The sequence below is a fragment of the Spermophilus citellus genome (genome assembly GCF_964194105.1).
Source record: "Spermophilus citellus genome assembly, chromosome: 2".
Classification (NCBI taxonomy): domain Eukaryota; kingdom Metazoa; phylum Chordata; class Mammalia; order Rodentia; family Sciuridae; genus Spermophilus; species Spermophilus citellus.
Window position 1 is genome coordinate 126979236 of NC_138183.1, and position 25191 is coordinate 127004426.

Below are 25191 nucleotides of genomic sequence, written 5' to 3' on the forward strand. Positions count from 1 at the left end.
GTGGCAGTATCCCTGTAGTACGCTCTTTTAAGGTCTTAAGGGAATAGTCCCAGAAGGGCAATAGCTGGGTCAAATGGTGGTTCCATTCCCAGCTTTCCCAGGAATCTCCATACTGCTTTCCATATTGGCCACACCAATTTGCAGTCCCACCAGCAACGTACGAGAGTACCCTTTTCCCCACATCCTCTCCAGCACTTGTTGTTGTTTGACTTCATAATGGCTGCCAATCTTACTGGAGTGAGATGGTATCTTAGGGTGGTTTTGATTTGCATTTCTCTGACTGCTAGAGATGGTGAGCATTTTTTCATGTGCTTGTTGATTGATTGTATGTCTTCCTCTGAGAAGTGTCTGTTCAGGTCCGTGGCCCATTTGTTGATTGGGTTATTTGTTTTCTTATTATCTAATTTTTTGAGGTCTCTGTATACTCTGGATATTAGGGCTCAATCTGAAGTGTGAGGAATAAAAATTTGTTCCCAGGATGTAGGCTCCCTATTTACCTCTCTTATTGTTTCTCTTGCTGTGAAAAAAAAAACTTTTTAGTTTAAGTAAGTCCCATTTGTTGATTCTTGCTATTAACTCTTGTGCTATGGGTGTCCTATTAAGGAATTTGGAGCCAGACCCTACAATATGTAGATCGGAGCCAACTTTTTCTTCTATCTGACACAGAGTCTCTGATTTGATATCAAGCTCCTTGATCCATTTTAAGTTAACCTTTGTGCATGGCGAGAGAAAGGGATTCAGTTTCATTTTGTTGCATATGGATTTCCTGTTTTCCCAACACCATTTGTTGAAGATGCTATCCTTCCTCCATTGCATGCTTTTAGCCCCTTTATCAAATATAAGATAGTTGTAACTTTGTGGATTAGTCTCTGTATCCTCTATTCTGTACCATTGGTCCACCCGCCTGTTTTGGTACCAGTACCATGCTGTTTTTCTTACTATTGCTCTGTAATATAGTTTGAAATCTGGTATTGCTATACCGCCTGATTCACACTTCCTGCTTAGAATTGCTTTTGCTATTCTGGGTCTTTTATTTTTCCATATGAAATTCATGATTGCGTTATCTATTTCTACAAGCAATGCCATTGGGATTTTGATTGGCATTGCATTAAACCTATAGAGAACTTTTGGTAATATCGCCATTTTGATGATGTTAGTTCTGCCTATCCATGAACAGGGAATATTTTTCCATCTTCTAAGATCTTCTTCTACTTCTCTCTTTAGGGTTCTGTAGTTTTCATTGTATAAATCTTTCACCTCTTTTGTTAGGTTGATTCCCAAGTATTTTTTTTTTTTTGAGGATATTGTGAATGGAGTGTTTTTCCTCATTTCCGATTCAGAAGTTTTGTCGCTGATATACAGAAATGCCTTTGATTTATGCGTGTTGATTTTATATCCTGCCACTTTGCTGAATTCATTTATTAGTTCTAGTAGTTTTTTTGTAGACCCTTTTGGGTCTTCTAGGTATAGAATCATGTCGTCCACAAATAGTGATAATTTAAGTTCTTCTTTTCCAATTTTTATGCCTTTAATTTCTTTCGTTTGTCTAATTGCTCTGGTCAGTGTTTCAAGAACTGTATTGAATAGAAGTGGTGATAGAGGGCATCCCTCTCTTGGTCCAGATTTTAGAGGGAATGCCTTCAATTTTTCTCCATTCAGAATGATGCTAGCCTGAGGCTTAGCATAGATAGCTTTTACAATGTCAAAGTAAGTTCCTGTTATCCCTAGTTTTTCTAATGTTTTGAACATAAAGGGATGTTGTACTTTGTCAAATGCTTTTTCAGCGTCTATCGAGATGATCGCATGGTTCTTTAAGTCTATTGATGTGGTGAATAGCATTTATTGATTTCCGTATATTGAACCATCCTTGCATCCCAGGGATGAATCCTACTTGATCACGGTGCACAATTTTTTTGATGTGCCTTTGTATCCGATTCGCCAGAATTTTATTGAGGATTTTTGCATCTAGGTTCATTAGAGATATTGGTCTGTAGTTTTCTTTCTTTGAGGTGTCTTTGTCTGGCTTTGGAATCAATGTGATGTTGGCCTCATAGAATGAATTTGGAAGAGCTCCCTCTTTTTCTATTTCCTGAAATAACTTGAAAAATATTGGTATTAATTCTTGTTTAAAGGTTTTGTAAAACTCCACTGTATACCCATCCGGTCCTGGGCTTTTCTTGGTTGGTAGTCTTTTGATTGCTTCTTCAATTTCATCCATTGATATTGGTCTGTTCAAATTGTGTGTATCCTCCTGACTCAGTCTGGGCAAATCATATGTCTTAAGAAATTTATTGATATCTTCACTATCTTCTATTTTATTGGAATATAGGTTTTCAAAATAATTTCTAATTGTCTTCTGTATTTCTGTAGCATCTGTTGAGATATTGCCTTTTTCATCCCATATGTTAGTAATTTGAGTTCTCTCTCTTCTTCTCTTCATTAGCATGGTTAAGGGTCTATCAATCTTGTTTATTTTTTCAAAGAACCAACTTTTAGTTTTGTTAATTTTTTTAATAGTTTCTTTTGTTTCAATTTCATTGATTTCTGCTCTGATTTTAATTATTTCTTGCCTTCTGCTGCATTTGCTGTTGTTTTTCTCTTCCTTTTCTAGGGCTTTGAGATGAAGTGTGAGCTCATTTATTTGTTGGTTTTTCCTTTTTTTTTTTTTTTTTTTTTTTTTTGAGGAATGACCTCCAGGCGATGAATTTCCCTCTTAAAACTGCTTTCATTGTGTCCCATAGATTCCGATAAGTTGTGTCTGTATTTTCATTTATCTCTAAGAATTTTTTTATTTCCTCCTTTATGTCTTCTGTAACCCCTTGATCATTCAGTAACATATTGTTTATTTTCCATGTGATATTGAATTTTCCCTTCCTTCTTTTATCATTGATTTCCAGTTTCATTCCATTATGATCAGATAAAATGCATGGTATTATCTCTACCCCTTTATATTTACTGAGGGTTGCCCTATGGCATAATATATGGTCTATTTTTGAGAAGGATCCATGTGCTGCTGAGAAAAAAGTATATCCACTTGATGATGGTTGATATATTCTATATATGTCAGTTAAGTCTAGGTTATTGATTGTGATATTGAGTTCTATAGTTTCTTTATTCAACTTTTGTTTGGAGGATCTGTCCAATGGTGAGAGAGGTGTGTTGAAGTCACCCATAATTATTGTGTTGTGGTCTATTTGATTCTTGAACTTGAGGAGAATTTGTTTTATGAACTTCACAGCACCATTATTTGGTGCATAATTATTGATAATTGTTATATCTTGTTGTTGAATGGTTCCTTTTAACAGTATATAATGTCCTTCCTTATCCCTTTGGATTAACTTAGTCTTGAAGTCGATTTTATTCGATATGATGATGGCCACCCCTGCTTGCTTGTGAGGACCATGTGTGTGGTATATTTTTTCCCAACCTTTCACCTTCAGCCTGTGTATGTCTTTTCCAGTCAGATGTGTCTCCTGGAGGCAGCATATTGTTGGATTTGTTTTTTTAATCCATGTTACCAGCCTATGTCGCTTTATTGGAGTGTTTAAACCATTAACGTTTAGAGTTACTATTGATATATGGTTTGTACTTCCAGCCTTGTTTGATTATTTATTTCTCTTTTTTTTTTTTTAATTTAGTTTGTTTCTCCATGATTAGCTTTCCCCCCTCCGTCTGTCTTTACTGAGGTACTTCCCACTGTTGGCTTTGGTTATTGTTTTTCATTTCTTCCTCGTGTAGTGTTTTGCTCAAGAATCTTTGCAGTGCTGGTTTTCTGGCTGCAAATTCTTTTAGCTTTTGTTTATCGTGAAAGATTTTTATTTCGTTATTGTACCTGAAGCTTAATTTTGCTGGATACAGAATTCTTGGTTGGCATCCATTGTCTTTCAGTGTTTGAAATACGTTGTTCCAGGATCTTCTCGCTTTCAGCGTCTGTGATGAAAAATCTGTTGTTAACCTTATTGATTTACCCCTGAATGTAATCTGCCTCCTTTCTCTGGCAGCTTTTAATATTTTCTCTTTGTTCTGTATATTGGATATCTTAATAACAATGTGTCTTGGCGTTGGTCTACTGTGATTTTGTATGCTCGGTGTCCTGTATGCATCTACAATTTGTATATCTGTTTCCTTTTTTATTTCTGGAAAGTTTTCTGTAATTATTTCATTTAGTAGGTTACTCATTCCCTTGGTTTGAATCTCTATCCCTTCCTCTATCCTGATGACTCTTAAATTTGGTTTTTTTATGTTATCACATATCTCTTGGATGTTTCTCTCGTGACTTTTAACCAGCCTTTCTGAGTTGGCTAGACTCTTTTCAAGATGATATATTTTGTCTTCATTATCTGACGTTCTGGCTTCTACTTGCTCCACTCTATTAGTGATACTCTCATTTGAGATTTTAATTTGGTTTATAATTTCCTTCATTTCTAAGATTATTGTTTGGTTCTTTTTTATAATCTCTATCTCCTGATAAAGATGCTTAACTTCTTCTTTTATCTGTTTATGTAATTCATTCTCTATGTGTTCTTTTGCTACTTGAATTTGCTGTCTCGTATCCTCTTTAAGGTTCCATTCCATCTTTCTAAGGTATTCCTTGAGTTCTTTATATGACCATTTTTCTGATGACTCTATATCCTCCTGAATATTTAGGCTGTCCTGCATTGTTTGTACTCCTTTTCTTCCTTGCTTTTTCATACTGCTCATGTTGCTTCTTGTTCTGTTTGACTGCTGAATTACTGTTTACTCCTATAAATTTATTTGATGAGTTCAGAGCCCCTTTTCTAGTGAGCAGCATGGAGGACAGAGAGCTTCAGGGTCCTGCTCCAGACTTCACCTGATGCCAATCTTCATCAGACTGACCAAGTGAAGAACTTTTTATACATTGCCCATAAACTTTCCACAACACCTCTACCTTACGTATAATTGTAATTTCATAGGTAAAATATGAAAGTCTTGAGAGGTTAAGTAAATCATTAGTAGGGGACAGAGCCCAACTGAATCTTTAATTTCATGCCCTAGCCTAATAACTACATTGCATTTCTTCCATTATTTGATTTCACTCTGATCAACCAAACTGATTTTACTGAAGAATGAAACAGGCTGACTATTGTGATACATAGAAGACAATAAAAATTTAGGAGGGGCTGGAGATGTGGCTCAAGCGGTAGTGCGCTCGCCTGGCATGCGTGCGGCCCGGGTTCGATCCTCAGCACCACATACCAACAAAGATGTTGTATCCACCAAAAAAACTAAAAAGTAAATAAAATCTCTCTCTCTCTCTCTCTCTCTCTCTTTAAAAAAACATTTAGGAAAGTTTTTGTTCAAGCAAATACAGTTTTATCTGTGAAATTTTGAGCAAAAATAAATATTTTCACCTTATAAGTTGTTTATCTCAAGCATTTTGTCACAGCAACTGAAAGTTAAGGAAGTATATGAGATTATAAATGCAATAATTAGGTTTATTTGATCATTACACTATGTAAACATGCATCAAAACATCACATTGCACTCCACAAATACATAGTTTTATTATTTGTCAAGTAAAAATGAATTACAATTTTAAAAAGAAAACATTGTTTTATGTTTTATGTATTTTAACCAAAACTGGTTTTCTTACTCTGAAAGATAATATCAAAACATACCATTACAAATTACATTTCCATAAGAAAAATAAATCTTAAATCCCTAAAAACCTTAGCTAAAATTTCATGAAATATGCTAGAGATAAAGAGAGTAAAATATTTAATAAAAGTCTTAAGTTGTAATATGAATAACCAATTAACCTCAAGTGCATACCATGGTTATCATCATCTGACCCAGGAGGGAGACGACAAAAAAGAAACCTGTTTCTATAGTCCCCTGTTGGATCTTGATTGGATTATGCATCAAGAATTCTTGATTTTTGACTTGTTCTTTGTCAGTATATCATGTGTCTGATACTGGGTTGGGGAGACTATGCATAGAGGATGAATGCCAAGAAATAATTTGTGGAACTCACCATCAGTATCCTTACACTCTTATCACACAGAGATTCTTATTCAATTCAAGTAGAACATAGTAAAGGGGAACGCCTGGACTGTGAAAAGTTAAGCAAACTTGAAAATTTCAAAGTTTTCCTTAGATTCAATCTAAAAGGGCTTACCCAAATCTTTGAAGCTAGGTTCAGTCACAAGAGATCAAGTTGTGGCACAGCAGAGGGAAAATATATTTGAGAAGCATCTACTCCTGAGAATATGAGATCTTTGAATATTAAGTGTAATATATTTCTTCTGATCCTACACAGAAATTGCTAACTTTTGATCACAATATTCATTCTCACTGTCATCACCAATTTTTAGTGGATCTTGTGGCCCATCTTCCTTTCCAGTTATAGGTAGCCATGTGATTAATTTCTAGCCAGCAGGAAGTTATATAGGAGCTTCCAATAATTTTCCTAAAACTCAGTTGGGTCATTCCATTGCTCCTTCCCTCTTTACTTTGGATTGCTTGGAAGGAGAATTATGTGATGGCTGGAACTCCAGTTAAGATCTTGAGATCTAGTGTAATACAATGGATGGTACAGAGGGATGCTGGTCCTCAATAACTACACCACACCTGCCCTGCACTCCCTATCTGTAGAAATTTTGCATATGGCTGAGTGCAGTGTAATCCCAGTAACTTGGGAGGCCAAAGCAAGAGGATTACAGTTTCAAGACCAGAATAAGCAATTTAGCAATGTCCTAAATAAATTAGTGGGATCCTGTCTCAAAACAAAAAGTAAACAAATAAAAAGAGCTGAGAATGTAGCTCAGTGGATAAGAAATTCAGGGTTCAATCCCCAGTACCACAGATATTTTGCATATGAACAATGGACTTCTATATTATGTAAGCCATTATTTCTGGGTTTCTAGAGCACTAAACTTAGTCCTAACTGATACATTCCTTTCAGTAAAAATACCAGTTGGGATGTTTATTTTTGCACACAAATTTTGGGTATAACAGAAAACAAATGAGGTTTTGTTTGTTTGTTTGTTTGTTTTTGTTTTTCTGTTTAGCTGAACCAACCAAATATAAACATTCCTCTTTGAAACTGGTGCATGTATCTATGCAGCCTCCAGGATCATTCCTGTAAGTGAGCTGCTTTCTTCCTGGGGCTTCCATCAGTAGGAGTAATTTTGAGTAAATAAGTGTGAGCAAGAGGCAACAGAGTGTCTGATTCTCCCTAGCCAGCCAATTAATCAATGTATAGATATCCATGTCTATACTTTCCTGCCATATAAACTGCCTGTTGACAGAACCAAATGCTTAGAGAGGAGCTGTCTGTCACATAAAGATATAAAACATTTCCAAATATAAGACCTAAGTATAAGTTAGAGGCTGGGAAGCCATACACACTTGGACTGACGGCGGTGGGCAGCAATACAGCTCTTTGGATTTAGATGGAAGTCCAGTTCCATTCCATCACAACCAGAAATTACTAGACTAAAAAAGATTTGAATGAATTGATTTAAGAATTCTGTGCTGGTTCTACAGATTAAAAAAAAAATCTGTAATGTATTTGCAACTACACAGCTTTACTCTTCATTGAGTCTGTTATTAAGTCCCTGGGAAGACCTCTGTCATTTTCATTTAAAGGGATGATAGAAAAATTCCTCCAAGCCTCAGTCAGAAGCTTCACAAGGGCATTGTCTGAGACCTTCTCTATTCCCACACCACATGCCTAAAACAGAACTAACAATGGACTGCCTGCTGCTGATCTCATCAACGTGGTCCCTGCAACTACACCCCACATCACAGAACATGCATCAGATGCTTCCCCAAAATGTTCTCTCAACTATCCATCTTATTTGACTGTTGGCTTTGCCTACAGTCTTACTTTTCAGTATGTGGCTCATCATTCCAGCTGGTCACCTGCCTCTTTTATAAGAGGGTAGCAATTTCTCAAAGTCCCCTTTTGGATTTTCAAAAAATTTAGCCAGTATTTGTAATTTTATATCTCTGAAGAGAAAGGCCCTTCCCCTACTTTCAATTCAGGTATCTCTTGGCCAGAATGGATCACTGATACTCTTGACAGGTAATGAGAATTTGATGAAGCCAAGCACTTCCTTAGAGAGCAATATAATTTGTATGGAAAATTAGGATGAGAGAGATGTGGGTACCATGTATACTGTTTTTTATTTTTTTGTTTTGAGATAGGGTCTTGTGAAGTTGCAGAAGCTGACCTTGAACTTGCAATTTTCCTGTCTCAGACTACCTAGTAACTGGAATTAACAGGTGTGTGCCACCATGCCTAGCTCTACCTTAAAATCTTTTAAAATATCTACATGTAGATTGAGGATGTAGCTTAGTGGTAAAGTGCTTACCTAGAATGCATGAGGCCCTGTGTTCAATATTTAGCACCAAAAAAATAAAAATAAATAAATAAATAAACAATTTGATTAATTAATAGAATGTTTATGTGCTTGAGCATGGGATTTGGGGAATGTTTAAAATATTTGTGGTAATAATTATATATATAATTAACATATATATTAATTATATATATATAACAAACATATATATTAATTAATTTTATATATATATATATATATATATATATATAATAAACATTTATCTCATGTCAAATACCATGCCAGACCTACTGCCACATTAGGATAGTCTTTGTATACTAAGAACAAATTATTTTTCATCTTTGAATTTAAAAACAAAAAAATAAAAATAAAAATAAAACCTGGTTTAAAGATGTTAAGTGACTTTTCCAAACCCATGTAACTCATTTGTGGCTGAACACCATCCTTTCTTACTTTTGTCCTGGTACTGCTGGTCCTGGAACTGAGGCTTACTGAGTAGGAGGGTTATGTGAAAAACTGTGAATAAATTTGATGCTCTTGTGTGATTTTCTGCTGATTTCAGACTATGTTGAGTATGTGAGTTTGTATGGTTTGTATCTTCCTTCATTTTTTTCTATGAGTTCTTCCAGAAGGTGGGTTTTAACTGATCCTTCAAACTTTCTAATTACTCTTGAAATGGAATCAAAATTTCACAGCTCTGAATAACCAACATTTGCTTTGAAAACATGGCCATTGTCTTAGTATTTCAATGTTTTAGTCAGCTTTTTCTCTGCTGTGATCAAAAGACCTGACAAGAACAATTAGAGGAGATAGAGTTTATTTGGGGGCTCACAGTTTCAGAGGTCTTATGTCCATAGATGGCCAATTTCAATTCTCCAGGCCTCAGGCAAGATGGAAGAATGGGGTGGAGGAAGCAGAGAGCTTCACTCAACAAGAACAAAATATATACCCATAGATATGCCCCCTGGGACCTAATCCTCTAGCCACGCTCTACCTACCCACAATTACTACCCAATTCATCCCTGTCAAAGGATTACTGCACAGATCAGGTTAAGATTTTCATAATCTATTTTCACCACTAAGTTTTTTTTTACATTGTTTCACACATAAGCTTTAGGGGGATACCTAAGATATAAACCGTAAGAGAGGACTTCAGAGGACTTGGGGCATGAACTGCCTATAATGGCAATGAGATTTGTACTCTCCCTCATTGAGGTTCTATATCCTTTGCTCAAGCACTGTTATGGTTTCAATATGAGGTGTCCCCCGAAGTTCCGGTACTAATGCAGGAATTTTCAGAGGTTAAATGATTAGTGTATGAGAGCTGTAACCTACTAGGTCTATTTCAGTTTGGATGAGCTAACTGGGTGGTAACTGTAGGCTGGTGGGGTGTGAGTGGAGGTGAGTCACTGGGTGTGCCCTGGAAGGGTTCATCGTCCATGTGGCCCCTTTGCTCCACTTCTACTTCCTTGCTGCCATGAGGGGAGCAGTTTTTCACTGCTTTTGCACACCCCTCCCACAAGATGTTCTGCCTCACTTTAGGTTCAGAATAATGGAGTCAGCCGTCGTCATTTGAGACCTCTGAAATTGGGAACCCCCTCCAAGTTTTTCTTGTTGAACATTTAGGTCACGATGATGCAAATTTAACTCAACTAACCACTAAATGATGAGGACCATATTGGTTTCTCAGAGGGAAATCTACTGTGAAAAGGACTCCTGGTGTTACCTGGAAAGATGAGGCTTAATTTTGGCTTTGACAAGTGCACCCTTTTCTCCAACAGGCAGAGAAGTGGAACAGACTAGCAAAGTGTAACTTTGCCTGGCCATCAACAGTCAAGGGATAAAAATTCTGGTTCTTTTTTTGTGCCTCCATTACATTTTCCTCTATTTTGTCTCAGTTACACTTAGTATTAAATTTTACTTTCTTTAGATGTTTTCCTTTCCTCAGAGGTAATTTAGACGTTCCCTGACTCCCTAGCCAAGCAGAGTGTATTATATTCCCACTGCTGTTCACATCCTCCTCCTAAACCATCCACCCCCCAAAACAAAATACAGCCTGCTTATTTCAATTTCCCACCAAGAAGAAACACCTGGGAGAGGCAGGGCGCTTGTGGTACAAGATAATTAGAGATTATTATAATCGAAATTTCATTGCCACATCAAACTGTGTCTTTTAGCATTAATTAATCTCCCATCCCAGCCCCTGAGCCTCTCACTTGCCTGCTACAGTGACCAGCTTGTCAAGCACACCAACCCCTGCATCTCATTATCTTATCACGGGGTGAGACATAACATAAGCACAGAGATTCCTCAGAGATTTATACCGAAGCATCTGAAAGTCACAAGGTGGCTTCCCTGGCTAGGGGTAGGTGAAGGAAGCAATTTTGGGGACAAGAGCTGGGCAATTTTCTCATTCACTCATTTGTTCCTTTCTACCTTCCTTCTTCATTCATTCATTTTTGCTTTCTGGGAAATCTAAGACACACAGTGTTAGATGACAGTGGCTTCCTTGAAAGCAGGGCCATGTAAGAAGTCTAGTCACAGGTGGCAGATGGAGAGTAGGTATAGGCTGTCTAAGCCCTCACACACGTGCTGATTCACAGACTACCCTGATCAGTGTTAAGTCTCCTAATTTCTGCCTGTCTCTTCTCTGTGCCCATTATCTCTTAGTTTGCAATTGTTGTCACTTTGCACATGGAAACTAGCAAGACAGGTATTTTAAAAAGCTGTTCATTTCCTATTGAGGAATCCTTTACTTCCAACTGCCACCATTGGATGAATAGCTCACTTTCCTTTGGGTGTGATTCAACAACCACTAATACGTATTTCACATATTTCCTTACTCATTTTTGGTGACACAATAAAAGTCTTTACTCAAACAGCTGAGCATTAGCATTTATAATAATAATAGTTTTTATGCATTTGTAGCATTACTAGTTAGCATTACAGCAGCAATGACTTATTACTACAATGACATTTGAAGAAGGATGAGTGCTTGGTACAATTAGACATTTTCCCCACAATTATTTAGTGGATATGTTCTTTCTCCATGTGTACTTACACTTTTAAAACCTTTTCTCTTATGAGCCTTTGATGTAATGATTCCAACATTTATAAACCTTCTTGATTTCTTGAAACTAAAGTTTATTTCATATAAAAAGAAGGACATGTATTCATTAAAAGACTTACACAAAAACATGCATAGCATAAAACCTGTGAACTATACAAATGCCCCTCAAAAATAATAGTTGATAAATAATGTGTAGCATATTCACACAATGGAATACACGAGGCATTGAGAATGGCAACCATAGACACAGGCCACAATGCAAACCAATCTCACAAACACCACATTGGAAAGAAGCACCTAGCCACAGAGAAGACTCTATGACTCCATCACATAAGTTGAACAGCAGAAGCACTTGTGAAAGGTGTCAAGAGTCAAGTTGAAGGTCAGAGGCCAGAAGAGGACACTCTGACCATAGAATGGAGGGCCAGTCTGGTGTGCTGTGAAAACTGTTTCTGAATCAGAATGCTGGTTGTTTGTGTCAATCTATTGAGCTAACATTCTTGGCATATGTTTGTATATATGTTATTTTCAAAGATAACATTTCAAACATAATTAGCAAAAAGTATTTTAAGACTTTTTTCCTTTCTACTTCCCCCTTCTCTCCCCACCCCCTTTTTATTTCTCTAGGAGGTCTCCATAGGACTAATTTCAATTAGTCCCAAGAAGTGACTGAATTTTCTTCTGTACATTTGGTCAATTATGAATCTTGAAGACACTAGTTCTGTCCTCTGCCTTTCATGAATACCCTGCACAGGGGACTCATTGGGGCGCCTTTCCAGGGAAAGTCTCTATTAGAAAGCTCAGCCATATCCGAAGCTTGGCCTCTGATGAAATCATGTGTTTTGAAGGAACACATCAATCTCCATAGAGCATGATCATTTAACACACTTAAAGTAGAAGATGGGTATTTCCTTAAATGAGGTGGTTTAGGGCACATGGTTGATTTCTGTATAAAAGACAAAGTTAACTTGATAGGTCATGTAGAACATCAGATATGGTAACTGTTTCCAGTTCATTGCCAGGTAAATATAATACGGTGCAGATTATTATTTACATACCACTAAGCATTTCAGGTTATGGTGATCTCTTAGTACTTTAAATCATCAATGATTCTTTTTTGAAGGAGCAAAACATACTTAAAATATTGATCAGGAATAAAACCCAGAGCACTATATGCTGTTTGGAGTGGGAAATCTGGCTGGTTCATTCACCATCTCCACCTCCTGGACTCCTGGCACACAGTAGGCATGCAAAGCATATCTAGTAAAAGAATTTTGCAAACAGAGGAATGAACATAAGATAAGTGGCTAGCCCCCTGTGTTGGCCATGGATCCCTCTGTGATTCATTTGGGTTGGCACTTCTAACTTTAATAAACCACTGTTCACAAAGCAAAATAGACTCGTGCTAACAAATAATTCATCTGTTAAATCTCCATCCTATGCTCAGTAAAACGCTAAGTGCTAAAAGCAACGCAAAACTATGCATAGGCATGATTCCTATTCTCAAAGACACGTGCTAATATAATTTCAAATAACACAGAAATCTCAAATATAGTGCAGGATGGCTACAGAAGAGCCTGGGAGAAGAAGGGGCCTCCTATGATGAAACATCTTGTGATGCTCATGGTTTAGAAGGCAATAGATATCTTCTTTACTTATATTCATAGTACCTCATTTAATACTCAGAATTGTTGTGTGGGGTGCATGGTACTAAGCCCATTTGATAGATGAGAATGTTGAGGTAATGTACCTGACAGCACAGTGCTAACCAGTGATATTCTAAGTACAGAGTCATTATGCATTATGCCATCCATGCTGTCATGGAAAGATGCATTTGGAAAACTGTAGGATTTTCCTATTAAAAAATATGTAGCTTCATTAGGTAGGATATACCAGACACAGTGGCATACACCTGTAATCCCAGCAGTTTAGGAGGCTGAGACAGGAGGATCCCAGGTTCAAAGCCAGCCTCAATAACTTGGTGAGGCGCTAAGCAACTCAGCAAGACTTTGTCTCAAAATAAAAAGGGCTTGGGTATGTGGCTCTGTGATAAAGTTCTCTTGGATTCAATCCCTGGTATCAAAAAAGAAGAAGAAAAGGGTAGGGCAAAAATGGCTAGGCCACACAGATTGCACCTCGCTGTGGTGGCTGCCAGAGTATCACTCCCATGAACTGAGAAAATGGATTTGAGTTCTACCATCATGTGCCTCTTTAGTCACAAAGGTGAGGACCTGGCCTCTGTGAAGAGCACAGAGCCCCAAGGAATGACTGGGGATGAAACCATCCCACACAGTCCCATCAGCTCCTTTCATAGAAAGCATTGAGAGTATTTTGCTACCTTTGTCAAAGCAACTGCTTTATCTGAGAAGAACTGCTGTGAGGGGGGAAGGGTCTCAGGATTGGAACTGCCGGGGTTGACCTCACATTCTATGCTTGGATGAACAGCAGAGGTGAAGCAGAGAAAATGGATGTTAAAAACAGGCAGATATCATTAGCTCCTTCTTACTCCATACAGCCACCTTCAGAGCTTGGGTCGCGGGGCAGGTGCTTTCTGCCAAGAGAGGAACAGTAGGTACTGGCCCACAGGGGGACATGCTGCCACCAAGAATTGCCAGCTCACATCACTCCACTGAGAGACTGCAAGTGCATGCCATTGCCATCCCCATTGCAACCTAACCCATTCCTGATGGTTTGTTTGTTTAGTTACTGCTGTCTTGCTCCAAGCATGCTGCTATCCAAATGAATTTTTATTTAAATATGCAAGCAGCGGAAGATGAGGTTTTAAAATGGAAATACATTGGACTCTCAAGTATGATTTCATATAAAATGGATTTTTGTGTACAGCATGTTGTCTGAACTGGACGTTAGCCAAGGACATTTCATTATGGAACTACCGGAAGAATCTGATTTTACTAATGCTCAGTATTTGTATATGGTTTTCCTGGTTGCAAAGCCTTCTCACAGAGATTTCCACTGGATTGTCAAAAGAATCCTAGGATTTATAATTGACATCCACCCTAACAATGAAGGTGAGGAGGCTCAGAGAGAGAAAATGTTTTTTTTTTTTCCAAGTTCACCCAGCCATTATATTCTATAGCAAACTTTATAGTTACAACTACCAATTAATGGGATCTCTCCTCTGCAAGGTGGGTTCTTCTTGAAGGAATTTACAAAGTATATTTCCAGTGTAGAGTAGCCTTCATGGAAGACCACTCCACGGGTACCATTTACAATCTGAGCAGGTGAGTTTCTGCGATTATTATTTCTTCAGAGCAAACTTCTTTTTATTTCCTCTTTTTTATTCTGGAGAACTCTACATTGAAAGTCAACGTACCAACAAGAGCACTTGGACAGCAGTTACCTTATTTTTACTGTTAAACACACACACACACACACACACACACACACACACAGAAAATCCTCACAATTTTATTAAGCATTAATGAATACTCCTCAGGAAATCAGTGTGATTCTTAATTTATACTCAATCACCAGACACAGGAGTTGCTCAGATATGAGTGTCTTTGTATGGAAGGGGTGTACGAGAACACTTTCTTACCATCTCTTACTGTTTGAAATTAAGCAAAGACAGAAAATAAGGATCCAGAGGCAGAACTAAAGCATATTAATGACTCATTTTTCCTACTTGACTTCAATGCTTCCTTAAAGTGTGGTTGCAGAATAGATATAATCAATTTATATTCTGTTTGTACAGCAAAATTTTGGTTACCGAATAACAGTTAATTTAATAATCTGGTCAACTTAGAGGTAATAAATGGAATATTAATATAAATGAATTAACTTTTCAAGCAAGAAATAAATTATTTGTTCATTCTCTCCCCAAACGTTGTTGAATACTGGGGGATGTTAAGCATACAAATGAATGGTGGTTCCTGAGCCATGAGGCCCATAACAGAGCATGGACATGCTTTGGGTGGCCAAGTCTCAGTTTTTATGCTTGTTTACCTGTGATTATGCAAACTATGAGATAAATAAAGCATGTGCTTACTGATTTTATTTCTATGTGTCTTTTCCCAGTCCTCACCAGACTGTGGATACTGATGAAGTTACATTATTTTTAATAGGAAAAAATTGCTGATTCTTTACCACCATTACATAATTATAGTAACTTAATTTCCGGCCGCATTTTCCCCTGGGATTGGCTTGGATATCTATGACTGTTCCTTTCCTCCCTGGCCTTCTGTTAGTGTATGTGTCCGTACTTTTCTGGAGCACAGCATCAATGCTGAACACAGCTGTGGATGCCCTTCCCAGGACTCAACTTTCCTGCCTTATGTGCTTTTGCCATTCTTCCAAAAAGGCATGGGTAGAGCGTTCTGTCCCTGACTCAATATTGCTCTTTGCTATTTAGGCTCCTAAATATAGCCACATTCCTCACAGAATTTCATGTGGAAATAGTCTTTTCTGCTCCTGCCTGCTCTCTTTTCTACAGGGTGATATTTGATCTGTGATCTACATTAAGGACAAACACCCTCTCCCTTGTATTTGCCATGACTGTCCCTTAGATGTACCCATACAAGACTTCACACTGGTGCATCCTGTGAACATCTCTCCTCTCGCCTCTTATCTCCTGATCATCCCCTGATGTATCTATTACATCAGACAAAAAAAATTCAGCGATATTTTACAACTGTTCCTACATTATTGTCAATTTAATAGAATCCCAATGTTCTGAGGATAAATGCCTTGCTGTGCAAACAGGCCAAGCTCTGGCCATCTACTATACCCTTCCAGGAACAGAGAATGTATTAGTGGACCAGCAGGCCAACATAGCTATCACAGGAATTGGATCTTAGTCTGAGAGATTGATAATCAGCACCAAACAAACATGTGATTGGGAGTTAGACAGCCCTAAGTGTCTTGAGGGAGAACAGAGTAGGGTTGGTGATAGATGTGCTGCATTAGCAGGTGACATATGAGCATTGACTTGAGTGAACTTGTGAGCAGGGACAAGAACATTTCTGGCAGAGGGAACAGAAAATGCGAAGGCCTGAGGAAGGACCATGCATACTGTATTTGAGGAACCATAAGTTGGCCCATGTAGCTGCGGCTGAGTGAGCAAGGGAGGTAGATACCAAGCCTTGGAATAGCCGGGTCACTATTGTGAGTCAGGTGGGATATTGGAATTATTTTCGACATGAAAAGAAAAATAAATACAGGGAGATTATAAAGGGGAAGACACTAATGTATGTATTGAAAGGATCACCCTGCCCTGTGAGTAGTGAATAGGAAGGTAAATTAGGGAAACAGGAGATTTAAAATAAAAAAAATAATAATTACTTTGAAAGATTTGTGTAATGGATATGAGGAGACCTGTGGTGCAGTGGAAGAGGTTAAAAAATCAGAGAAAATGTACGTAAAGAAAATTTTGCTTGGACTAGTCCTGATGGGACCAAACTTTAGTTCATGCAGTTTAACTCATTGAGAAAAGTCTCCTGTGGCCTTTGTTTTCTGTGACATTCTGTGCTTTGGTCTGTGATACTGAGATGGACAAAAGTGCTTATATTTCTTTCCTTATTATTTTCCTCGTCTCTCACCTACCATATGTAACTTTCTGGGACACATCTCTATAAGATCCAAAGATAGTTTCATTTGGGTTTTGTTCCTCTCCCTCCAAATTTTTCTTTTATAATCCTCTTCACTGGCCCAACGTGTTTTTCTTCTTCTCTCTTTACTGTGCATGTTGTATCTATTGCCAACTGCCTCTCCATTTAGTCTCATAAACTGTGGCTTCAGAAGCAGAATCCTGTGTGGAGGTATGACATGCATAACCATTTTTCATTTCCTTCTTTCCATCTTTCTCCCTGACTGTCAGCTGTTGGAAGGATTGAGCACCCATCTGTGATCTCAGTCTTCCATTTCTTGTCCCAGACTTCCATGTTACTATAGATATGTCATGCTCCAGGCTCTCCTGGCTGTGGTGAGTATTTCATGCAAAACCTGAGTGGGAACATTGCAGGATTGATAAGTGTTGGCTGCTTCCCTGATACAGTCCGAATCTGGAATATTCCCCCCAAATTCCATTTGTTGAAGCCTTGTTCCCCAGCTTGCTGCAATCGCAAAATGATAGAACCTTCTGAGATGGGGCCTAATGGAAAGTCATCGGATCACTGGGGAAATTGCAAGACCCTGGCTTCTTCCTCTCTTTCTCTTTTGCTTTCCAGCCACAAGAGGACCAGTTTTGTTCTGTCACATACTCCCACCATGATATGCCACCGCAGGCCAAAAGCAACAGATCTAACCAATCATGGACAGAAACCTCTAAAACCTTGAGCCAAAATAAATCTTTAATCTCTATAAGTTGATTCATGTGAGTATTTATTATAGTAATGAAAAGCTGACTGACACAGGCCTCACATTATTTTACAGTCCAAGAAGATAAACTGCCTAAACAATCATGTTGAGTTTCCATTTAATCACCTTCATTTTCCTTATGAGAATGTCTTCTACCACTGCCTAATATACCTTTATATGTCATGACAGGCATATGCCCCATGCATTCTGTTTTGAGCTCATTCAATGTGGAATGCTATTTTATCTCAGAAACCTCAGCTGTGCTCTCCAAGGACAAACTCTTAATATCTTTGTCTTTTTTTTTCTTTGCATACTTCTTTAGCCTAGCATTAATTCTTCCATTCTGAGTATATTTTTATTCAGAGTTTTGTCCTAATTCTATGTCATATGCACTGAAAACATTGCAGGTAATTATTTCTTCAGCTCTTTTCCTAACACCTCTTTAGGAATAGCATCTCACATTGGTATCACAAATAATTGGTGATGACACATGTGGGTAATCATATATTGCACATGACTTCTAGCTCATGAGGACTAGTTCCTTTGCATCAATGCACAGAACAAGTTCTAAGCCTCCTGCTTCCAGGACATATTCCAGAACTCCCCAAACTTACTAAAATGCAAGCTAACTATGAAATGCTCAAACTGGCATTCAATTTCAGTTTCTCTGTCTCATCTGAGCACGGGAGTGGTGAAGGTAAAGCTCACATCCTAATGTTACTAGGAATGAAAACTTCTGCCCACTTCTCTTCCTTGAACTGAAAAGGCAACTCCCACCACAATGAATCAGAGTCATACAGGAGCCCTGAGCAATACCACACTAGTTTAATTTAGAAGGCATGTCACCAGAGGGCACAGAAAAAAAGGTATATTGGCACATTTGCTGACTACTGGCTGCTTTTGCAACATCTGTATACATCTTGGATTGCACTTGGCCATAGTCCAGAGAAAATTTGTTTTTTTCACTGCTAGGCTTTGTTTTGGTACCAGTGCATTGGGAGTTTACAGAAATATTCTTCCTGAGAAATATTTAAAGTCGAACATTATTGTTCTGAAATGGTTGCAGGCGCAGACCTGCCTAGAGGAAGGGGCTGCACTAAGTAACCTCTGGGGGCCTTTTTGAGTCTTGGATCTGCTGAATTTCTGCTGTAACCAGAGTTATACCTAACTGCTTTTTCTATAAAAATCACTCCCAAAGGTCTCCCTTGCTGGAAGAGATATGAACAGCATGCAAATGAGCAGCCTCAAACCTTTCTGGGATTACTATTGGGCACCAACTCTCCTTGTCTCTGCTCTGTTCTCATCCCCAAGGCTGTGTCCTGGACCATGTTGGTGCAGCTCTGGATCTTTCTTCAAGCTCTAGCCCATCTAGGTCAGCTCCCTCACTGTCCAGCTCACAATCAGATGACCCACTAGATGGCTCTGTGTACCCCTTCTCCTGCATATCTGCCTTCTGGTACAGGCTCACCCCCATTATCTATAAAAGGCATCTGGTAATCTTTGCAGTGATCTGTTTCATTGCTTCAGTCTCACAACAACAAAAACCCCAGGGGAAAGAACTTAGTTTCAACAAATGTTTGTGCCGTGGATGATGAAAATGGGTGAAGGACATCTTTGCTCTGTGCACAGGAGCCCCTGTATTTCCACTTCGGTTCATCGATCAGTCTAGGAACGATGCAGCACTCAAACCCATTAAAGCAACTAAAATTGCCTTTAAATGAAACCTGGCACCTGTGCTGTTCAACATTCAAACATCAGCCTCAAGCACACACCCACTTCATCCTGAGCACAAGCCCTCACGTGCGACACTGTCTGCTCATACTTTTACTTGAAAGATAGTGGCTCTGTTGCCAGGTTTGTGGTAGATGCTCAATAAATATTTATTGTCTTCAGGTCTGTTCACAATTAAATCCCTAAATTACAATCTCAATAAAATAACCCTCATATCCTATTGATGCAAAACAACAACAGAAAAAGGTAGGATGGGTAAGGGGCAAGATCTCAGTGAAACCGAGACAAAGATAATCTTTTTCAATGTGAACTTGATATAAAATTTGGCTTCCTTGTATACACATATGCATGCACACAACACCCAATTTCTTTCCAGAAAACATATTTGATTTCCCTGTGATATGACAGATTTGTAATCAGAGTTTTGCAGCCATATAAATCTAGATTCTTATAGCCCCCTACCCTTCCCAGCCACTGAACAATTTCCAAATACAACCCTGGCCTCAGATACACATGAACACATGCACATGCAATGAGAGCAGAGAACTAAGGCAACCCCAATGGCCGTCACACACATGAAACACTCGAGCCCTTGCACCACAGCGGAATGCAGCCCACGACTCTAGCTTTGCCCATTACACTGACAAAATGCAGTGCTCGCCTCTGGATCAACGAGATAGAGCTGGTATCTGCTGAATGAGCAGTCTGCATTCCATACCTAGCATCAGGGGTGTAAGAACTCAGATCCTGGAACTTATTTCAAGGTCAATTTGCTTCAGAATCAAAACCCATTTGCCATAAAGTAGAGATATGCTAGAGAAAGGAGGAGGGTCTCAAAGGAGAAGGCACATTCATTAAAATAGCTGTAGAAAAACCAAAGCAAACAACACAAGTGCATGCACGTACACACACACACACACACACACACACACACACTCACACACCTATGTGTTTTTAAACCCCTGTGTTGATCCCAGTTTTTTTGTCACATTTTTTCTGTCCCTATGCTGTCCCTATGGCTTTTCTGAGCCAATGAAGTCAGCCACTCTAGAGGAGAGGGGTGGGGAAGAGAAGTTTCCAGATCTTGTCATCTTGGGTTAAAAACACACAAGCCCTCTCCCCTGGTACAGCAACAGCCTCTGGTTTCGTTCATCTCATTTCGAGCCATCAGGCCATAACTAAACAATTACTAGTTTCTTGCAGACATTTTCTCGAGCCAGTGACAGATCTTGAGCCCATGGGTAAAGCTCAAGGTGCTGGGGAAAATTGGTAGCAGTGATTTTCACATCCTTGTCAAATTGCCTCTCTCTGTTTTATGGCAACCTGGGTCTCTCTCCCTGGCCTTCTGTCTGTGTCTTTTCCCATTCCTCAGTTTTAAGAAATGTTTCTTGATCCTCTGCATTTCAATTCACCAGTGTTGTTCTGCATTATAATTGGAGATCTACATGGGGCAATTTGTCCAGATGTGCCTTGGGCCAGGTTGCAGGGGACCCATGCAGTAAACAAGGGAGAGGATAGGTGAGTGACATGAGGGCAGGCACCTGCTGCTGTGCCCTGTTCTTCCCCTGCACTGCCATGTGTGCAATTTATCCTTCATCTCCATCCCCTGTGCAGAACCTGTAACTCTTATTTGTAGATGATTTGCTACGCCCTGACGAAATAGGCTCTGTAAGCGCAGGAAACAGAGTAAGCAGTTGAGAAAAGCAAAGGGCACTGTTAGCTTGTTGTAAGAATTCTCCTGCAGGACAAGCCAGGATATGAAGAAACAGCCATGTACTGAACACACTCACCCAGTGCCACTTCTTTATCTATCTTGGCAGACTAAAATCAGGTGTGCTGTAAATATTGTCAGCTTAAGTTCTACTGTAGGCCCTGAAGGGGACTCTAGGCCATCTACCGGCCACTGCCCAAAGGAAGTGGAGGTCCTACCACATTTGCTTGTCTCAATTGTCAGTTCTCCATACATCAGCCAATTTCATAGGTCCTCAACTATACAATCTCAGTACAGTGTTTGGTGCCAAAGAGTTTCCAAAAAATGTGGGAGATAAAAATTCCTGCTTTTTAGGAACATCACTAAATAGGAGCTATTATTGATTGGACACCCCATAACAAAGATGGAGCTATAGTTTATTGAGAGCTTGCTCTGAGCCAGGTTATTATGCTAAACATTTTATTAACATACATTAATTGTGCATATTGATGGGATGCATTGTGATATTTCAATACATGTATTCAACAAGCATAATGTCCCTTCAGTTTGCCACCTAATCAGGTAACACAGATGCTGCGACCTTGTCCATGTTGCCAAGGGGGGAACTTAGACTGCAAGAGACTCAGTAACTGGGCCTGATTCCCAGAGTAAGTGAGGTTCTGAAGAGTGAGGATGTGAATTTAGTTCTCTTGGAGTGCAAGTTCTCCTCGCTGTGAGTGTTACAGCATGGTCTATGCAGAATGATGTTTGGATAGATATGCATCTGCTCACCACCTCTTTGGGACAGAGAGAGAGGTTCAATCCCTATCTGGTTGCAGGACCACCTGCTTCCACCATATCACAAAGGTCAGGTGCTGGGGAGGCAAGTAGAGTGGGCATCTTGGGGAAAGAAGCCAGATAAAGAGCTGGAATAGGAAGAGACCCAAGGCCAACCAGGCTGCTCACATGGGAGACATAGCCAGTGTCTGACTTTCAACTAAGTGCATTCTAAATCCAAGCATGTTTTCCAATTTCATAGTCTGGGTGGACAATATGCAGCTTCAACAACTTTATGTGCTCTGAGACCTAGAACAGAAAATGGCAGCTTTATAACTCAAGGGACCTTTAAACAAGAACTGACAAGGCAGTGACAGTCTCAGAGAAAAACTCACCCAGAGCTGGCCAGAAAACTGGGCCAAATAGCATGGAAGAGCTTCGAGCCTGCTCAGGCCTTAGGGAATTCCCCAGCAGCTCCAGGCCGTTGGCCTGGGGGTCCCTCTGGGCTGCTCTCCTTCGTAGGGCAGGCCAAGGGAGCAATCTACCTCATACCTCCAAGCAGGCCCCTTACCTCCTAACGAACCATCAACACTTTTGTCCCCTTTGGGAGCAATAAGATGAGAAAAAGAACTGACCCATTTTTGGGGAAGTGTTTATTTTCTGGCATAGATCTCTACTTGCTAATAATAGAGCTGGAGCAGGAGCGGGTCTCTATGGAGTTGGGGGAGACTGACCTGACCTCTGCATGGCCCTTCTGGGCATCAGTGTGTTTAGAACTGTTCTCTTTCTGCGGGTCACACAGGGATGACTCCAGAATTAGAAGCTTGTCCACTGCACTTGAGAGCTTCCTGTAGATGATTGTTCTCTGTATGGCAAGGAAAGACTGCCCAATGAGAGGAGGATCCTCAAAATGCATTTTCTGGTTCCATGTTGGGGAGATTCTGTCCCTCCCTCATCCCCGGCCCAGATCCCATGGTGACGTTAGAGCACTGAATAGCTCTGTGTCATTAAGCACCCAGGTGTTGACAGGCCACTCTAAGTCCCTTCATGACACCAGTATTTGAGGTTTTCTGCCAAGAAGAGAGGGAAAGTCATGATGCTTGTCTCCATGTAAAAAAGGAAAACTAACAGGCAAAAGAAAGGCAGTAGAGTATAGAAGGAATAAAGGTGTGAAGTAGTTAAAGACCAGGGCTCCTCTGCTTCTTCAGAAACCAGGACCAAGACTGGTAGGTGAAGCTCTCTCAAGAAAAAATAAAAATTCTCTCCCTTTTTTTTCCCTCCCCCTTGCCCCTCATGACCTCTTATAATTTTATGTATCATTGAAGCTATGTAATGCTTTAAATAATCAATTAAAAAAAAGAAAAGAAAAAATAAAAAGACCATGGCTCTTGCATGCTGTGTGACTTTTGAGCTAATTTCTTAACTTCTCTGAGTCTCAGTTTCTTCTTCTGTGACCTAGAAATGGTGACACCACCTGTCTGCAGTTGGTGAGCATTAAATGCCATCACATATGTAAATTTTTTTGGCACAGTGCCTGGCTCTTCATCCACACTCAATAAGTAAATGCCATAGTAGTAATATTTTAAGATTATCCTATTGAATTTGAGCCTTGGTAAGTTTTCATTTTTTACTAAATTTGAAAGAAGTACAGATCCTGTCATGGATTTCATCTGGATTTCCCTCAGTCTGATATTTGGGGATCAACATGAGAAAGATGGGGAGAGCATGCCCCAGAAGAATTCCTGAGGAAGGAGGAAGTTAGGAACGAGGCATCCTATTGGACCAGCTGGATGAAATTATGTACTCTTGGGAGGGACCTCAGGGGACTAGGAATTACTAAGATTACTATTTTACAGACATCACAGTAAAAGCACAAGCTATGGGCAAACTAGGAAATCTGACTTGTGTCCTCAGGAGAGGGATGGGTGAGGAAGCCATAAGGTCTGCTTTTAAGAATGACCTATGAGCTTCAAGGGCAGAAACAATGCCTAGACCTGTGGGCTATGGCTATCTGTCCCCAGAGAAAAGTCCCCAATCATGCCCTTTTCTCCAAGAAGTGGGTCAAATGGGAAAGAATAAAGTCCTGTAAGGGAATTGGGAAGGGAGGAAGGGAAGCAGGAGTGAAGACCACGCCAGGAGGGACCGAGCAGAGGCACCCTTGAATAGCACTGAGGCTATATGTCCTGAAACATGCCTGGTCCCAAAGAGTTAAGCTTCATGCTGGGAAAAATGGCAGGAGATGTGGATGATTTTACCTGATTTCACACAAGATGGGGCTGCACTGGGTGTGTCATAGAGATGGATTCCTGTAGCAGTGACGGAAAGAGAAGGGGACAGCCAGGCCACTGAGGAACTTTCATGGGTTTTTGAGGCTGAGCTTCCTGCAATTCCGTGCATGGAGCTGGAACCAGACAGAAGCAGCTTATTCCGATTAGTGGAGCCCTGCTGCACATCTTCCGACTGGTGTGGCTGGGTAAACTTGTGTTCCACTATGTTAAGTTTAACCACGAAAGCTTTCTGCGTCGCACACTGTTGTCAGTACTTCAGCATTTGATAAACATGTGAGGTGCCAATGTAAAATGCTCCATCTGTAACTCTGTAATTTGAATTCAATTTAACTCAATAGGCACATGTGTGACATTTAGCAAGCATCCATTTCTTTTCCTGAGCTCTGCTTCCCTCCATGAAAATTTGCACACTTTTGGATACACTTTGGGCTGAAAACATTTTATTCATCAATTTCAATAGATTGGTGATGCATTGTAGCCGACAGAAATGATTTTCATATTACACATGGTGAAGAGCACTCTAGACAGTTCTAGTATGTTTGGGGAAACTATAATGTATTGGTTATTGATTGCTGCATAATAAATTAGCCCTCATCTTAGTGGCTTAACCTATATAGTACCTTACTATTACTCACTATTCCTGTAGGTCAGGAATTTAGGAGAAGTTTGGCTGAGAAGTTCTGCCTTAGGGTTACTTTTGAGGTTGAAGTCAATTGCAGGTTGGGGGCTGAATAGGTCTGATGATTTACTTTTAAGGTGGTTCACACACATGGCTGGCAAGTCAGTGCTGATTATTGATGGTGGTGTGGTGTGAGGTTCTCTAAGGAGTTTCTTGAGGGAGCTTAGGGCATGATGGCTAGCTTTCCACCAAGCAAGTGATGTAAGAGAACAAGGCAAAATTATAATGCCTTTATGACTCAGGCTCCAAAGTTACATACCATCTCTTCTGCCATATTCTTTAAGTCACACAACCCACTTGAATCTAATGTATGA